Source organism: Ischnura elegans, chromosome 9, assembly GCF_921293095.1.
Source record: "Ischnura elegans chromosome 9, ioIscEleg1.1, whole genome shotgun sequence".
Lineage (NCBI taxonomy): Eukaryota > Metazoa > Arthropoda > Insecta > Odonata > Coenagrionidae > Ischnura > Ischnura elegans.
The window spans coordinates 42,459,817-42,478,548 of record NC_060254.1 but is presented as its reverse complement, the minus strand read 5'-3'; the positions used below and the strand labels follow the sequence as shown (position 1 = coordinate 42,478,548).

At 37.0% G+C, this 18,732-nt stretch overlaps 1 protein-coding gene across 1 annotated transcript in view; it reads left to right on the top strand.

The window, feature by feature from the left end:
* LOC124166081 (glutamate receptor ionotropic, NMDA 2B) overlaps positions 1–18,732 on the top strand; it is a 386,881-nt gene that overhangs the window by 2,004 nt on the left and 366,145 nt on the right. The window lies entirely within an intron of this gene.

Here is an 18,732-nt window from a genome sequence, read left to right as displayed (position 1 = left end):
CATAAAAATCGTTTAAAAGGATTGACGACAAGGAGTTCGAAAAAGAAAAGTGTAATCACAAACAGTACTTGAATATTTTTTGGAGCACCTTGCTGTCCTGATCTTACCGAAAATTCCTTATGATACCTTATGATTCTATAATGCAATGCTAAAAAGCGACCCTGTATCCCAACCATGGAAGGCATTTTTGTAAATAGCCCATCGAATGATTATATTTCTAGCACTGACATGGAAAGTGTCCGAAAACCAGGTCTAACATATCAATCAAGCTTTGTTGTGCTGTAGGCCATGAGGAGCTGCCCACGAATCCCCATATGAGGTTATATAAACAGTAGTTTAAACAAAAAATGAAGTTAAACATTTACAGGCCTAATGTATTCCCTTAGAAATAGGCTTACTGTTACTTTAGAAGGAGTGGTAGCCCAGTGGTTAGCATATTCGCCTCCTACCAGAAGGTACTATATATATAACTAATAATAACTAACTAATATTGGTATTGAATAATGCCAATTGTGAACGTTCCAGCATTTTACGTTCACGTTTCAACCTCGGAACTGAGGCGCTAAGCGCACAAATATACTGCTTCACCATGTGGATTTAACGTCCTGCAGCATCAAATGCCTGTAAAATCAAATCAAAGCTCTGCACAGAAATAAGTCGCCATTGGAGTTTCAGGGGAAAATACCTGGCGCGAATGTGAGACATTCGGATTTCGAATGCCAAAAAGGCAAATTATTTTACCAAAATTGAATTTTGACACTTTCGCTGTGAGTGAAATGAGATCGAAAAATTAACGACCGGTACGCAGCGTTAAGGAGTGATGCGAATGTACCTGGTCAGCATTGTTTCAAATATTACGGTCACATAAAGAGGAAGTTATCCCAACGCGTATAACGCGGTTTCGTTTCCCTCAGCACAGCGGCGTATTGTCGGAAGTGAAATTGTCGACGACGTACAATTAATAGTTTTTAGGTTAGTAGTCCATGGCGCTTTTCAACGGACCAAAAACTATTCACATTATCTCTACATTCACGTTCCATTCTCTCAGGTTTCTATACTTCGCAGAAATAATACTTTCGTGATCGTATATGAGCCATTGATAAATATTTTTGCGACATGACTATAGCTTGGTTAAAGGATCGCAGGCCTTGGATGGATTGAGTTACCAAAAAAATTGATTTAGGAACAATTTAAGAAGGAACTTTAAGAACACCAACTCCTCGAAGATAAAAATAATTTTCTGCAACGTGGATTTTAACGTAACTCTGCTTTGAGGGAGATTGCATTGAAGTGGGAGTGGCAAACACCAAGATAAATCATTATTTGCTTTCGAGAGCTGGAAACTTTCAAGCGAACTGTATCATCCCACCCTGTCTGCGAACGGATAGATGACGTCTTATTTTCAGGTTTGGAACGGTCTTCAGAGGCTGAATGTCCATTCAGTGTCATTCTCAGCATGCTCCATAAAGAACTACCTTCCCAGTAACCTTAAACCACGTCCCCACTTGAGATCTGCTTCAATAGACGCGAACAGCTCAGGTCTCTGGCATCGAATGCAGGGATTCAGGTTTCGCATCGTAAGTTTACCACTCGAAAATGAGAGCACTTACGGAGTGAAATGGGAGTATTCCGGGAAATAAATTAAATAGGACCAATGACACGAAGACACCGCGCAGAAAAATGTCATATTTTCAACGCCAACTATACATATAGAGGAAAGGAAGCAGTAAATGAAGAAGAATATCAAAGAAGAATATACTATCAGTCATACAAAATTAGTGTTGGCACTGCTAAGGAAGAGTATTGTTATGTATTGCATTCGAACTTATATTATCTTTTCAGGTTACAATTAGAGTTTCAGGATTTTACATCGAGCTTACGTCATGCATATATCAACACATAGAAAACTTAATACTGTTCACGAATCGAAGAGTACTTAATCCTAAAAATACTGCGTTCCAATAGTTAATAAACTTTGACAAATTTAGTCCTTATTGTACGATTAATTAGAATTTTGCTGTGAATAAAAGTTTAAATAAGTAAATTTGTTAAACGATCAATATAATGTCGTTTTAAGGCTAAAAATGAATCTGTAAGACTCTTTAAATGAATATTATTTCAAGTAGAACAATTACTTTTAGGAAACTTTTTAAAAAGCCCTGAAGGAACAATCAAATCTTGACTGAAAGAGTATTAAGGCTCTATTACACGGGGCCCGCAATTGCACAAAGACGCATGTACGAAGGTGCAGTCAAAATTGCATCGTGTGAAGCTGCAAATTGCTAGAACGAACGAACTTCCCCTTTTCCTTCCTGCATTTGCGCAATTGAACGCCAGAAGGAGAACTGAATGCAATTCTAACCTGAGAAATTTCGTGCCCCGTCTAAATAGCCTTTAAACCTTAACCAATATAAAATTTAAAATCAGATATTCCTCAAAGAAGTCGTGCACTCTGGGAGTGACATACTTTCAAAGCGTCACCTAAAAATCCTTCACGGTCTACCGTGAGGTCAATTCATCAAATTCAGGGTGAATATTACCGGAGGGAAAAAGTCCGTGGCCTTGATCTTGATTTCTGCACATCAGGGATAAGGTCAAGAATTTTGACTAAGAGTTTTGGCATAGGTATAGAAACTTTTGCGGACTCAATTCCCACAATCAGCTATTCAGAACAAAAAGCTAGGCAAAATTCCGCGAATTATCAAATGAGCAAATTGATAAAGAACTTCAAATAGATTATGCATCTAAAAATGTATTTGTAGCACACCATTTGTTTTCAAGGCTTAAAATATAAACGTTTCGTCTCTTAGACACTGAATTTATATATATCCCTTATTAGCAGAAGGCGCTCCTATATCTCAACACATTCAGATTGATTTACTTCATGAATACAGATAATACGATAAATTAATTTAGCGAAATATCTCTAATAACCCAGGAATCGGTATTTTTCATTCATTTTTCTCCGTTTAAATTGAAAAATTAAGTCACCCACTCATAATAGAATACGACTGGCCGTGGAATAAACGGTTTTAATAGGAATTGGCATGAGTAATAATAAAGCGAAAAGAGTTAAAAAAAAAAAAAACAAAATGTGTGCACATTTGTTTTAACTCTTGCTGAGAAATCATCACTAATTATGAATTTCGATTTCTTTCTGGTAAAATAATATGCTGAAACAGCCCGGGAAGCGTGGTGCCCTAGTGGGTAGATTGCTTGGCTCCTGATCGAGAGGTCCCGGGTTCAAATCTCGGGTTAAGCCTCAAACAAAACCCTCGAAATTCAAGATTGCCCAGGTAAGGAAACGCCTCCTTTCCCTGAATGCATAAAATTTTCACGCCTGTAATTTAATTAGAGATTCTCTCCCTCTATACCCTCACCTATACTTACTAACTAACCTACTGGTTATATCACTGGGGCCAAATCACTAATTATAGTACTCATCAAATATCTTGATCATCAAATGAGCAGCACTCTTAACCACACTATTAATTCATGCCATCACCATTTGTACCTTATGTAATTATTTTTTCGAAGTTTAGATGCCATTTCAATGTGTAAATTAACCCTAGTAAACAAACCATTTAACTGAGACGATAAAAAATCTAGAAGCCGCCACGGTTAGAAGTAACTTACAGCGAGTAGATAATTACATGAAACCGTAAAACAACTCCGCGCTAATAATATTTTTTAATACCCTATGGAAAACGGTAAAAAACGGAACACACCCTATTATCCACACGACGCCAATATAAATTTAGAACAGGAAAATGACAGGAGCACCGATAAAAGCTTCCTGAGCGCGCCAGGCTGATGTTTCCCACGGGTCGAGACGACGCGAGTGTTTAATCCCCTTGGGAGACAACCCCCAGAGTGTAATGCGCTTAAGATTAATTGCACGCTGCTGAAGAACCAATATTGACACTAAACCCAGCGGTAAACATAGCAGCTATAGTCACCCTTTAATTTTCAATGAGGTAATCATTCAAATTAACTCGGCGGCAGCGAAAGCACAAAACAATGCGCCATAGTACCTTTAGCTTTAATTAGCGTTAACCGAGGATACGTGACCTCCTGTATACCATTTATAGGCAAAGCTAAATCGTTGGAATACAAAAATAATAATGGGGCGCACGATTCAAAGAGACAATCTGTATACAAATAAAACATAATTATATAATTGCGATGCAATTAACACTGATATAAGCGTCAAAATAAGTATTATATAATTCTATATTCTATTAAGAAAAATATTGCCACCATTTTTAGGCATAAATTTGTTAAATATGCACGAAATTAAATATTCTGTGATAGAATTTTCGCAGTTAAAACACTTATTTCCACTTGGATGAATTTTCATTAAACAATGCTAAATGGTGTCTGTGACATCTAGCGTTCCGAGATGTGACGCGACTGAAAAAGGGTAAAAAAATTCACCAGTCTTTCTTTCAGCTTGCATGGAGCTTAAGGGAACCGTTTACGGCAAAATCTCTGAGAGCTTAGAATCAGTGCACCGAGTAATGAGTACTAATAGGTCGTTTTCCTCAAGCAAACTTGAAATGGTAAAACAACATGCGTCACATCATTAGCACGAACCGTTATATGAGAGTCGATTGTTACCCTTGGCTCAATGAAGGGAGCGCTGCATTTCCTGTTTGAATCCCTTGCTATGATGCCGAGTTATCTCTGTTTTTTCATTATGTAGTGAAAGACTAAACGCTTTAAAAAAAACTTAAGGGAAATTACAAAATAACACTTAAATTTGTGGGAAGTCCTCTAGAGTTTATCTCTGGTTATAAACGCTATTATCACCAACGTTTTTACTGACGACTCGTCTATTGTCATAAGGGTTAATGAATAAGTTTTCGTTCATTAAATTCCGTAGAAATAGTTGTATTAATAGTATCAGCAATTAGGTATCCCTGTTACGCCTGGTTCATCGGAAAGATCTTGGGAATTTACAGAAAACAGAGGAATTGTATCGCTTTTTATTTACTTTAAAACGTTATAATAAATAAAAATTCGTACCTCGAAATATTTTGGGATAAAATTATAAGTGTTGAAATTTTTGAAAAGATTTCACAAATATAATTCATCTGGAAATAATTACATAATAATACACTTTCAAAAAGCGCACTTACATCTAGGCCTCCATTTTTTTGTGACTGCAAAATCAATTAGGAACCTATAGGCTATGAAGACGGTAAAATTTTAAAAAACCTCAAATAGAGTTTGAATGTTAATGCTGTTAACTTTATGCTTCTTCACGATAACAATCAATAAGATGATCAGACATTTAACTATGAGCACTTTTTCACGAAATGCAAGAGACTCGAAAACCATAATCTCATGTCATACTGAAATAAATATTATTGAAGTGCAAAAATTGCGAATTGTGTTCCCCGTTTTTTATACTTACTTAATTACTTATGGTTTCATTAAAGTGGGATATCCATTAAAGTAGATAAATTGCAGATAAGTTGTGATTTATGTGCATTCACTACGACACATGAGCAACAATAAAAGTTCAAATTATGAATTCTCAAAAATTTCGAAGAAAAATTAAGCCAATAAATCGGTTTAAGTAATCGGAATAAATGTATAAGATACTTCTTACACTCCACAAGCTGAATAATTTCTCCATTGTGGAATTTTTGCATTTCGATGCATTTGACTTTTGAGACATCTTACAGTGTCAACGATGGGTAAGGCGAAGCAATTTATAAAACTTTCCTGATCCCGGCAGAATCATATTCACTGTACAAATTATTATTAACTAGAGTATGGAATATACCCGATTTGAGCACACAGGCGTATACGTCCATACTTAAATTATGCGGGAGTGTCTTTCTGAAACGTAAATAAATAATTTTCCTTAAGTTGAATAACTAATAAGAAAGGATAAGTATCTAATTCGAAGATCAATATTATATATTACTGACTTAAAAGGGATCATCATATACTTTTCGCCTTTCGCCCGATTCCGTAGAGAAGAAAAGTTACGAGTTTCGCATACACCTCATTTCGTCATCGATGATTATAATCTTCGCGGCTATAGCCCCTTTCTAGCCTCAAGAAATACAGAAGAATGCTTTCAAATCATGTTACCGACGATGATGAGGGTAACGACGAGAACTATCTCAGACAACACCTTCATGTACTTAATCAACGTCAGCGAGCCTTCCAAACATAATAATAAGCCTATGCACTCAATTATTTCGTTAATCGAGTAATTATGGTTTGCTTTTTAGAGGCCATTGACAGTCAAGGCACAAATCGTCTATGATGGAGGTAATAATAAAAGGTGAAAAGGTAACTCGTATAGACCGGAAATAATATACGCCGCGAAGAAAGGTAAATTATGTATCAATAGGTAGTAGGTATGAAGAGAAACTGGTCTTGTTGCTCGGCCCCTTCAACGAAGTCCTCCAAAAAAGTTTGAACTAGTTCCATGCCTGAAAAGCTCTTAACTTAGCATTTAAATATACCAAGGACTCTTCAAAGTGATCAACAATACCTACTGCTAGAAAAATAACGAGGTGAACCGGACTGGAAATTATTCTGGCCTTGTCTCATTAGAGGCATAATATATGATAAAATATACAAAAGGAATTACCCGTGATAAATTTCCGAAATCGAAGACCTGAGTTTCATCAACCATGCGCCATCATCAAATATCATGATAATAAGGATATAATATTTTAAAAATATTTCCAAGAGTAAACTTAACTTTACCTTAAATACAAATTACTCCGACTAAGTTAAGTCTTTCATAATCACTTATTAGATAGCTATATATTTCACAGTGGTGCCACACTTTCTCCGACAAAATGCACGTAGAAACCAATCCCTATTTCATCACTCAGATTAAACTTGCAGCACGTGGGATCAAATTACCAACCCCGCTAAACAGGCCTTCTTAAGTAGCCAATACTTGGTCTATATCCTACAAACTCTTCACATAGCTTCTAAATAGAGCTATCTCTTCAAAGTTATAAAAAATAACTCCAGGATAGGAACCAGGTGAATAGGAATGCTGTCCTTTTATCACTATAAACACACAATATGCTACAAATGAGTAAGGGACAATTCACCCTTTATTCTAAAATACCGACCTGATTTTCATCAACCAAGCTCTATCGCCAAAAAATAACGATATTGATAGTATACGAATAGTTTCGACACCTTAATCCAAAACAATATTTTTTAAATGTAGACAAGTTATTAAATCTTGTACGCATATCACCCGGATGAAGTTAAGATGATAACACAAAAAACGTACTCGTTCATCTATATTTTTTCACAATTGTTCATACCTTACTTTCTCCAATAAACTAAGGGCACACAACGACAATTAGGATCATTTTTTTATTTACTTGTATTAATAATATATTGAATATTTTGTTTGTAAATTAAAAACCGGTTCAGAAAAAAGTATAAAAATGTAAATTCTTACTTGCTCTCACTGCCCTTACCCTATAGCATAAAGATAGAAAAATTTATACATTTATGATGATAAAACTTTTTTTGATCGCACACGCGAGAAGTTTTTGTTTCTAATGGGGCAGAAAATACTCCTATTTTGGTACTAATTTTAAACTTGCGATCAATTGAGTTTCAAATAAGCAACCCCGCAAATTCATCCGGTAAGGACGAACACCAAAAAATGCTGGGGACGACGACTCCGGTACCGGGTGGTTAAGGAAGATGTAAACTTACGATTAATGAATGCCACATATATCAGGGACCCCATGGCATTAAGGGATGCTGACTCCGACCCCGTCCGTGTCGTTCGATAAATTAACTCCAAGGGGGCGGCGGAGGAGAGGCCGAAGTGGGCGCGGCCCCCGCTCAATCACACCCCCTGCCATACCCCCCGCTAAACTAACTCTGCCCCCGTCCCCGCCCCCGCTTTCGAAATAAAGGCCCGAGAAGAACCGTCCCCACCCCCGGTTCCGTGTGCCATCACGATCCGCCAATTTTTCGAGGTGACGCCGGTCGTTTCGTCTTTTTTTGTGTGTGGTGCGTGAGATCGATGTACCAAAAAGGGGGTCAGGGCCCGCGCTATCTATTCCTCGCTCATTTCTCGCGTCCCCTCAGTGTCCACGCGGCGGCGGCGGGTGCTTCCACACCCTCAACATGTGCGTGCCTCGGTCCTTGCTCAAAGGGATGACGAACGGAGGCGATGGCAAAGAGAAAAAGGCATGGAAGAGAACGGAAGTGGTTGGGCCGGCACTGCGCCAATCAAAACAATTACTTCTCGCGCATGGAAAAAATAAAAAGTGTTCCCATCATAAATGACATCCATAAATATATAAATTTTATTTATGCTCTGAAACACCCAAAAGGGCAAAAAATAAAATTGCATTTTCATACTTGGTTACGAAACGACTATTACCTTACAAACAAAATGCTCAACATAACATCAATACAAATAAATAGGAATATGATCCGGATTGTCGTTGCGTAAGCTTAGTTTGTTGGAGAAAGTAAGGTATTCACCCTTGTGGAAAATATAGATGAACGAGTATGATTTCATGAGTGATTAGCTATCGCTTAACATAATTGAGGTGATATGCATTCAAGATTTAATACCTTGTTCATTACAAATTATTTTTATTTTGTTGTCAGAAACATACCAAAAAATACACCATACTGTCATTTTTGACGATGAAACTTAGTTCATAAATCGGTTTTTTTAATAAGGCGAATTGTTCCTTATGCATTTTGTGGCATGTTGCATATTTGTTGTAATGATAAAAGGAAAGCATTCTTTCACCCGGTTGCTTTGCTGGAGGTATTGTTTTTATCACTTTGAAGTCTTTTTTTTCTATTTAGATGCTAAATTACGAGTTTATCGGATATAAACCAAGTACTGACTCATTAACTTATATCAAGTATCATAGCTAAAATTCCATAAAGGTGTTAGATTAAAAAGTAAACTTTGGTGAATTTTTTAATATTGTTGTACTTTTCAATCTATCATGCCACCGTTCCACAAAATGAATTCGTAAACCATTGATTTCATCCACTAATATATAAATATTTATTTATAATTTGGGATGACCCATAAGATCAAAAAAGAAATTCAATTTTCACACTTAAGTTCCAAAACGACAATTGCCTTACAAATAAAATTTTCAATATAATATTAATAGAAATAAATGTTTAAGCTTAAAATTTTTAAATAGATAACGACCAGTAGCAATAAGACCATATTTTTAACTATCCTTAAATGTAAAAATGTTTATTAATTGTGCTCTGGGATGACCCATACGAGCAAGCTAATGAAGAAAAGGATAATGGAGGATAAAAAGCGAACTTGGGGTATAAAGAATGAGTGTGTATCATGATGAATAAAAACTTTTGGGCTATGTCGCCGCGTCAATTCCTGGGTGGCCTCAACGTTTCCCGACCCTTGAGAGAGAGAATCCCTTAAAAAAGTGACCAGCATCGGTCGGGAAACGTTGAAGCTACCCAAGAATTGACGCGGCGACATAGCCCAAAAGTTTTTATTCGTATTGACGAGGACCCGCGAAAGTTTTAACGAAGTGTGTGTATCAATTCTTAAATTTTTAAATCAACACTACAACCGCTATTTACGGCGAACTTAAAGCCATGCTAGCTAAAGTGACTTGGCGCGTAACGCTTATTGACTTCGGTTATAGAATTCATTTGCTAATAATTCAAAAAATAATCAGATAAAGAGGATAAGCATCAAAAGCTGTAATTGCAATAATTCTAAATATATAGGGTGTTTCAGGAGGAATCTTCAATACTTCAGGAGGTGGTAGGGGAGACAATTTTAAGCAGTTTTTGCCTATAAACGTGGGGTCGAAACTCCTTAGCTACTAGCTCCTGAGCTAAGGCAACGCAAAACTTTTTTTCGATGCAATTTGCAGTTACCTTGAAATCGGTTTTTCTTGGGCATCCAGCTTTTTCGACATTTAATATAATACTCTGGATATTAAATATCGTCAAATATTAAAGTTTGAACGAAAATGTGCTGTTATAATTTTCTGAAACAAACCTTGAGTTTAATTGAAAGAGAGCTTTGAGCGAGTATCAACAATAAGATTGCGCAATCTCACCCATTTTAATATTAATTGTAATTTATTACATTATTATGCTATGTAAACGATTTGATGTCTCACAACTCTCCCGATGCCTATGCATGAACGTGATGTGTAATGTCATCCATCGCATCACATACTACAACGATGGTTCACAGATATCGGCACGGATGAACGTCAGGAAGTACCTATTTGACAAAAAATATTTCATTGGCTATAAGAATTTCATTCTTTAGTATCAAAGTGATGAGAAATTAATTTTTTATTCTAAAAATGAAATTATGGACTCAGCGCTCCTCATATCTCATTGCCAAGCATAAAAATTAATTTCATATATTCATTTTAACATTAATTTCAAGGGATAAGTGAGGATTTTTCAGCTATTTTAACCATCTGGATTTTAATTTTCTTGACTGTTGACTGAAAACTTGGACAAAAAATACATCCATTCTGCTGGGTATGCGGAAGTGGTGGGGAACCTCTTATTTGCTCGAATATAGCCATGGAGGAGTCAGCATCGTCGCATTCATAGAGCCGTGTAAGGCATGTAATAAGACGGTAAAAATGAAAGAAGAGGAAAATTAAATAATCTGAAGGCAAATGGGAAATGGAACAAAGGGTACACGAACCGGCAACATCCAAGTAGAATAGGATTAACAGACTCGCGCCTTGAATTCCAAATTATTAAAGAGCGCCTTCCGTTAGCCCAGGAGCATTTTAAGAAATTACGGTCTTTTTCCCCAACAAATTATCGCGCATAGTGAGAAAAAATCATTTTGCGGTTCACTGAGCCTTAAAGACAAGACAGAACTAAGGGCCTAAGTTCAAGGAATTGGAAAGAATATTGGCCGCTGAAGCATATCGGAAATTCTTGATCGATCCAATGTGGAAGTTAAAAGGATACTTTTCCACTTGAATGAATGTCAGCCCAGAGAAAGAGATGATTTTTTTAATACTTTTGCACGAAATTAACTTAAATTAAATATTTTCATACATTAATGAAAGCATAGTGTCAATTAAATTCGAAAATTAAGTTAGCGTGTGCACACACGATTCACACTGAGAATTTAATAGATGATCAAGATCCACCGACCATTCATTCACGGAATAAACTATCAACTGAATAAAAATAAAATATGATGTGTCTTTATCTCAGTGTTGTGACGTGAAATGGATTAAACTTGCGGATTAATGACTACTCGAGTCACATTGCATATATTCATGTTAAAATAGTTCTTGGAGTGTAGGTCAATGTATGTTATGCAAAAAGTTTTAGCCAACGTTTCTGTGTATTTTAAACTATCATCAGGGCTTAGCTTTGCACATATTTATTGATATTATCCATATACATGTGCAAAACTAAGCCCTGATGATAGTTTAAAATAAACAGAAACGTTGGCTAAAACTTTTTTGCATAACAGACATTGACCTACACTCCAAGAACTATTTTAACATGAATTAAACGAGGTCAAGATAAGAAAAAAAATAATTATTGCATATATTTTAATCCGTTGTTCACTGATATCATGACCGGTAAACTGCTCCACCAACGTTAAAAATCTATAACCAAATCGAGGATCGCAACACTATTTTGCATATCTAGAACTCTAAACACTGCACAATTGAAATGATTGCATTTTCATCAAATTTCGCTTAAAGTCATATTTTAATGTCGAAAACTGAAAGATAAATACTCTGCATATCCCATAGTTCCGTCGTATATATTAGAAAACCAATAGCTACTGTAACGTACAAGAATATTATGCCCTTGAAGTATTTGCTAGGCAATATTGGTTGTATGGTACATCACGCATTATCGTATAAAACTTCGCGACTAGTGAATGCTAATTTTAGCACGCTATTTTGGGTATAATTTCGCAGCTTGAATGGGAATTTCATGAGAAGTTTCAGAACAAACATTCCAATGATTATATTGAAACGAATTAGCGAGGGAATTCAAACGTGGCAGGGCCATTACAATAAAAGAGGAGCTTAACTTTTAAGCCCCACACGGAAAAACGGTGAATGTTTTCCGTACAATGAGGAGAAATCCTACGTAATTTTAACTTTAATCCTACGTAATAACTTTCTTCTTGAAAAATCGTCCAAGATAACCAAAACTGGTCTAGAATAGTGTCATTTACTAAGAAAAACAACGTGCGGTAGAGTGCTAAACTATTGGAAATCCTGCCAAACTACCTGGTGAATGACGCACATTATTGTTTCTTTAAACAAATTGCAAACAAAAGTAAAAAATATGATTAATTTTATTTAGGCGTGGGTTCTGATGAGGTTTATTCGGGATGAGTGTTGGAGAGCCTCAAAGAGAGAGAGGATTGGAACCCACGCTTTATTGTCCGAGTGATAAAAAAGCTTATTTTTACCCTTTTTATTTTATTTCTATTTTTTATATTTTAGTTAGAATAAAAATACTAATTTTAATTCCATTTAAATAGTATTTCCATTATTATTACCGTGGTATTATACCGATAAAGTTAGGTTTCCATGAAGCAATAAAGAAGTAATCTGGGAGCCTCCCTTTCCTTCCAGCACGGCCTCCTTCAATTCACTGTAAGGCTGACTCCCTTTCAAACTATCTAATAATCCTATTCTTTTCCTTCCCCTCCCTCGTTTACTTAACATTCAATCCTCTAACACCGTTTTCAACATTCCCTCCCCGCTAAGTACTCCTTCCATCCATGCCTTCTGTCTTCTCCGTATCTCATCTAAAAGCTTCCTCTCCTCCCATATTTTATAGTATTTTCAGTATTACAGTGTTTACAGTAGTATTTATAGTATTTTCATTGTTTTTAAAAATTGAATTCTTAAAGGCAAACAAAAATTTTACTACGTAAAGGGCGAAATGGTAATGCAAAAAACGATGGATGACACGTAAATTCAACAGGTAAACAGCATTTAAAATTAATGGAAAACAACAGACTTTACCCGCATTTGAAAACTTGTTAATTAATGCTCTGGTCCATATGCAGACGCGTTAACTGTTGCGCGTTTACTGTAAAACTAAAGAATGAAATCATAAATACTTAACCTGAAGCTGAGAAATCACATCAAATGAAAACTGTTGTCTTAAACCAACAACCGACGAGATAGCACCGGAAGAATGGAGACATTGGAACCTCGAAACCGCGGAAACCTACATGGTCTCATCACTTCAAATAATAGCTGCCGATAAAGGTGGCTCACACTACCTCTGAAGATTCAGGAATATCGTAAGAATGCATTGTAATATGGTTCTGATCTGCGCTGAAAATGTCAAGACGATCCGAAAATGGGAAAAAGGGTTAAAAAGCAATTACAAGATTCTATAGATGAAACAGACAAACAGACGATGCAAGTTAATGAAAAGCGTGTAAATAACATATGTGCTGAAATAATTCGAAAAAGGGTAATGGTAGCCAATGCTCTAGGAGAAACAAGCAAGTGAAAGTGAACGAGACCTAATCCAAGAGCGGATGGACGTCTTTAAGTCCCAACTCGCCAGACGTATAGTTCTACACTGGTACTTGGGAATGAAAAAAAGCAGGAAAATCGAGAGAAAAAGATTGATGAATTAAAAAAGCAAGAGGAGGAGACGGTAAATTAATTTTTAAGTAACGAGACGCGAGGTATACAGAGGTTGTTCAAAGAAAAGAGGAGCAAGTAGATAGAGTAGCGAGGAAGGTGAAAGGGGACAGGATGAAAATAATACGGGGGAATGAAATGAGAAGGGATAAAAAAGGCAACTTGAAGGGCACGTGCTGCTCCGGGGGAAAGTCACACAAAAGGAATGGAGACAAGGGAGCGACTACAGAGGAGATAAAGGGGCTCGATTAACGAGTGGACCGACAGAGGAGGAAATGTCGCAGGCTGACGAGAAAAAAAGGGTAAGACAAGGGTGCTAATTTACAAAGATATGCTCAATGATATTTAAGTACGAAGACGCACAGTAGACATTCAATTATGAATCCTATTTCCTCCGGATGATCAAATATCTGGACACACTCATCAGGAGGAGAAGGGGGCTTCTTTATTGGATAACTCAAAGAAAAAATTGACATTTCTACAAAAAAAACTGTATAATCACGGAACGTGAATGGCCCGCAATTCCCTAACAGTCTGGATAGAATCGCTGTCGCGGCACCACATACTTATACAATAGAATGGGCTCAATATGGCGACTACTTATTACCATATATCAATTGTTGACAACGAAAAGGTATTTTTTAAACTATTAGTAAAAAAGATATTTAAATAAGTATTTTTGAACACATTAAATAATATTTTATTTGAAACTATGCAACAAAAAAGGTAATGCACACATTTCAGAAGTCCCTATCACTATAGAAATGAAAGCATATTTTTCATTTATAATCGCTCTCTAAACAAAACGAAGCGAAAGAGGAAGAAATATTTAAGTACGAATCGCCCAGTAAGCACTCCATTAAGAGCACCACTTCCTCCGTATGACTTAATATCTGGACACACGGTTGGATTTACCGAAGAAAACTTGGACATTTATAAGAAAAAAATGTTGCTCAATAAAGGCACAATAATGGCCCTCAATTCACTAATTAGCGCGGATGGTGGTACTATCGCCGTGTTACGTGGTCCTGCAATACATAGGGTTCAATATGGCGACTACAGATTAACACACATTAATTGATGACGACGAAATTTGCACATTCCCCATTTGTTCTCATTTCATACGTTCTCGTCCCCATTTGTTTTAAAGCTATTAATAAAAAAGACTGTTAACAAACTAATATTTTATTAAAAACTAAGCAACAGAAAATGTAAAAATTCTTCCTAAAGAAATAAAAGCAACTTTTTCATTTATCTTCGCTCTAAAAATAAATTGAAACGACAGCGTAAAAAATGTCGTCGGCTGACGAGAAAAAAAGGAAAGACAAGGGTGCTGATTTTCTATGTATGATATTTCAGTACGAAGACGCACAGTAGACATTCAAGTACGAGCCTTACTTCATCCCGTTGATCAAATATCTGGACACACGATTGGTTTACCCGATCAAAAAGTGGACAAGCCGACGAAAAAGAGATATCTGCACAATCAAGATTCGTGAATGGCCTTCAAATCCAAACAGCGTGGATAGAAGCATTGTTACCGTAGAGCGTCGTTCTTCAGACATCTTTTCAATACCAAGGGGTCCATGTGAAGACTACTAATTACCTTATATAAACCCGTTCACTCCCAGAAAAATTGCCGTGCTTGCGATTTTGAAGATATTTTAATGTTTCCCTCCCATGGTTGACTTCAGTTATCATGTAAAAATATTTTCGTGATGCATTCATCAAACAATTTTCTCAGAAAAATGGCGGGTGAAACATTGGCTGTACTAGGTGTTTTCTCGTCAAAATCTCAGAGGGCCAACTTTCTACCACCATAGAAAAGAGAAAGCATAATATTGAATGAAGGAAAATTAAAATAATCGGTTAATGTCGCTCTCGTGGGGACGACCGATGGTCAGTCCCGCTAATGAGGGTTCAACCTCGACTCCGAGCCTAATCCGACCCTTTTCCGAGGGTCCGAGCTCGCGAGGGACGGACCCAAAACACCGGGAGGGTCCCCAACCATCTGGGCCACGTGTAGTACATTTTACATTTTACAATTCTTTTAGTGCTATCAACAATTTATTGGCTTTATCGTCTTCTTGGTAACTCTAAAAATATGGGCGTTTTTTGATCGTCTTTCTACGATGATTTTTAAGAATTTTGTCCAATTTGCGATAAAAGTCCCCTTCTGACTTGGCAACGCTGCAGCCATCAACTGTGGGCTGGGTACAAAGCGCTTGACGCCCGAGAATGACAAACCCTGTTCTGACCTGGGAATTGGAAATACAGTGAAACCTGTCTCAAGCGGAATCTCTCGGGCCCTTCACTTTTTTCCGGATAAGACAGTATTCCGCTTAACTCAGGGTCTGACAATTCAAAAAAGACCGCGAAAGTCATATCACGTCCATTGAATGCGTTGCCTAAAAGGTTGGTTTGACTCAAATTCTACACGTAGACGATTATGAAGTGATTAATTATAATTAAATTATAAAAGAACAGCATCGCATTATTTTTAAATAGTTTATTTGAAGTAATCAGTCATTTTTGTCTGTCTTTACTTTTTTCCTGTAGAATACAATTTTCTACGTTGCCAATGGCCCCATGCAAGATGTTAAACAAATCAGTGTAATCTTTGGTGAGACTGCATTCTTCTAATTCTTTTGACGAGACCAACATTTCTCTATACGATTTTTTATTTTCTTCACATATTAAGGTCACTTCTTCGTCGGTATCACAGATTTCCTCTTCTTTATTATTGGCTGTTAAGGAACCATCTTCATTGCTCGTGAGAAGATCGTTGTCGAAATCCACAAATCTCTCAGCACTCATGTTATCTCAGTTTATTACTTACTTCAAATTCGCTTAGATCCACCATTGGCTCCTAAATAGCAAAGGTCATATATATAATCCTGTAAATGCGTAAATATGCAATTACATTGGTGATATGTCAGGATGCAAATTATTTTCTTTACCTTCCTCGGGGATCAGCTCTGGCAGAATTCCAGCTTTGGCGAAAGATTGTTTAACAGTTGATGTTTTAATATCTTTCACTGCCAAATTAATCCAATTAATAGCATCCAGCACTGATACTTTTTATACCTCTGATACTGAATTCGCAGTATCTGCTGCAGCTAATAATGATCGCATCATGTTCTTCCTATATTGTGCATTCAGCGATCTAATTACTCCCTGATCCATTGGCAAAGTGATGCTTGCTGTGTTTGCCGGAAACCAGGCTAGCTTCACATTCGCCAGGTGAATTTTAGGGTAACAGGTTGCATTGTCAAGGAAAAGTATGACTTTCCTATCTTTCCTCCTCATTTCGACATTGAAACTTTTAAGCCACTCTTCCATGATTGAAGCCGTGTTCCATGCTTTTTTATTCTGACTCCATTTGACCTGTAGCTTCTCAATTTCAACGTTTTTAAATCGTGGTCGAGCTGATTTCCGGATGACAAGAGGCTTTAGGAGCTCCCCTGCCATATTCCCACAAATGAAAATGGTCAAATGCTCCTTTGAGTGCTTCCCTCCCACAGAATAAAGAATTAGTGTAAATAAAACATCATTGTTTGAATTTTTACACTAATTTATATAAATAAAACTCGGAAATGCATGTAAACTCTTGCAGTTGTCTCCTTTTACACACATTGATTTAGACGGCAGAGCCCTAAAATACATTCCGGTTTCATCTCCGTTGTAGATATCACATGGTTGATAATCTTTAATTTTTACTTGAACCCTACATTTCCACTCCACGGTTTCCATGTCAACGTCATTTGACTCGCCAACAACACTGCTCCAAACAACATTGTGTCTTGCTCTGAAGCTCTCTAACCATCCATTGGAGGCCTTAAAATCCAATTTTCCTAAAGAAACTGCGACTTCCTTGACCTTTTCTTGGACTATTGGACCTGACATTGGAATATTCCTCGATCTTGCCCGCACAAACCATTCCCAAACTAAATCGTTTATTTCTTCATATTCGCAGAGAGGCGTTTTCCTCTTTGAATGTAAACTAAGGCCTAAAATAATCGACGGAAACAACAATTATTTTATGGTGTGTCGTTTTGCAAACTATTGTGGCATGGGAAAAGAAGAAATATGTTTCTTAGAACCTACCTCTTTCAAATTCTTTCTTAATTTCGTCCTTCTTCTTAATTGCTTCGTAAACTTGAGTCTTTCCACACTTCAACTTCACTTGTATCTGCTGCAAAAATGGTTTGGCGGATTGGTTGAGAAAGGAGATTGCAGGAGGGAAGAGGGGTGGAGTATTGTTGAGCATTTGATACAATGTACGTGAAACGAAACGCACTGCACTTTACATTAGGGACGAGGGACATAAGGCACTGGAGGAGGATTAACATTAGGTTTAGGGAGACGCGGAAGTGCTGTGGTCAAGGTTGATGCAATATTGTCATAAGTCCCTCCTGCGACGTGATGTCAGTCAATAATGACGTAGACCATGGTGAACGTGCGACGCATTTAGCTGGTTCCGTTGGATTATTTTCTATGGAGATGGCTTTACAAAGCATTTTTAGTATTTTATTTCCTTACGGTAAAAATTGTCCATGGATTTTTTTTTTTGCAATTCCGCTTAACCAAGAAACACGTGCCCGGAAATCGATTCCGTTTCCGTTTAACAGAGGGCACCAATGCACGTAAAACCCTATTGTGACCGCCAGGACCAACAAAATTTTCCGGATAAGACAGGTTTCCGCCTAACTCAGGTTCCGCTAAAGGCAGGTTTCACTGTACCATGCGAGCCACCTCTAGGGTGTTTGGCAGGGGGTGACCAATCTTCAACATGCAGCATGCAAGATGACCGCCGCATTTCACGTCGCAATTTCATAGAAATATTCTACACATTCATGTAAAGACATAACTTGCGAATGGTTAGTAATTCCTATGGCGAATCCATGCAAGTTTTCACTAAAAAGAAAAAAAGACATGCAGTGAGTCGTCCTAGCGAGTGACGCCAATAATTCTGTTGATCGAAACACCGTTGCTATCCTTAATAGTACGAAGGAAGAATGGCGTTCTAAATATCTCTGCTTTGCAGTCTATTTCTTTTACTTTCTTCTCGTGATCA